Genomic DNA, 1422 nt, shown 5'->3' on the forward strand with positions numbered 1-1422 from the left:
ATATCTCCCATTTACCCCTCTAGGTCCACTCTCCACCTTTCTTTACCATTCCCTCTGATCCAGGAGGCTGCCCTGGGTGAACAATAACAGATAGTTGTACCTCGGTGGTCCTCACCTGGGGAGCAGATTTGATCCCCAGGAGACATCTGACAGTATCTGGACACATTTTTGATTGTCATATCACCTAACGGGATGCTGCTAAACACCTTACAGAAACACCCCTCCTCCACCTTCCTACAGAGCTACTCACCCAAAACGATATCAATAGTTCCCAGGAGAGAAACCCTGTGGAGGGAGGAAAGTAATGCCAGGGGTTTCACTTCCCTGGCTCCCTCAGCCCTCTTCAGCTGGCTGCGTCCCTGGCCTGAAGGTGTCTGCCCCTCACAACATGGACGATTCTACCTGACTCTCCTTCCCACTGGGTCCAGTGAGTCTTCCACCCCGTGGGTCCTCTACACCTGCACCTTTAGAAGTAATGCTTTTGTAGACAACTTCACCTCAAATCATTCTTTTCAGAGGTGTCATCTGCTTCTTGTTGGGACCCTGAGCGATAGAAGGGTGTGAGAAGGGAGAAGGGAGAAGGGAGCTGGCGCCGTGGGACAGAGGTGCTCCTGTCAGAAACACTGCATGAGGCAGAGAGGAAGGGACACACACACTTGGCTTCTCCCTTTCTCCCATCCTCGTCTCCCGTAGTGTCTACCACTGGCTGATCCCAATCTCAAGAGCTTGCTAGTCATACTTTCAACAATAAAGATTAAAAAAAGAGTGTCTGAGAAATGCAGGGCACACAAGTCAGTGAAAGACAAGGAATGGATTCAAGGGCAAGCACAGCTGGACCTGTGCAGAGAGGGCAGCCCAGAACAAGAACATTTCGGGGGTTACTGCCGCAGCTCACAAGGAGCCTGACAGTGGCTTGGATGAGGGTAAGGGACTAGCGGGGTAGAATAGAGACAGAGAGAAGGAAATCATGTTTCTCCAACTGTCTTTGGACACAGTGCAGGGAACACAAACTTAAATGCTACAAGACTCAGGCAGGTGTTGAATGAAAGCTGTGTGTGTGTGTGTGTGTGTGTGTGTGTGTGTGTGTAAGGCCATCTGGGAAGTCCAAAGCATCTAAAGCAGTTACTAGGTAGCCCTGCCAGCATGGCTCAATGGTTGAGTGTCGACCTATGAACAGTGAGTTTGATTCCCAGTCAGGGCACACGCCTGGCTTGCAGATGTCCAGTGTGAGGTGTGCAGGAGGCAGCCAATCAATGATCCTCTTTCATCATTGATGTTTCTATCTGTATCTCCCTCTCCCTTCTTTTCTGAAATCAATAAAAATATATTTAAAGCAGTCACTAGGTAAGAATATGGTCCTAATATGCCAGATTCCCAGAGATTTCAAGAGAAGCCAGGAATCCAGATTTTTCAATGAAATCG

Source organism: Pipistrellus kuhlii, unplaced genomic scaffold (assembly GCF_014108245.1).
Source record: "Pipistrellus kuhlii isolate mPipKuh1 unplaced genomic scaffold, mPipKuh1.p scaffold_m20_p_1, whole genome shotgun sequence".
Lineage (NCBI taxonomy): Eukaryota > Metazoa > Chordata > Mammalia > Chiroptera > Vespertilionidae > Pipistrellus > Pipistrellus kuhlii.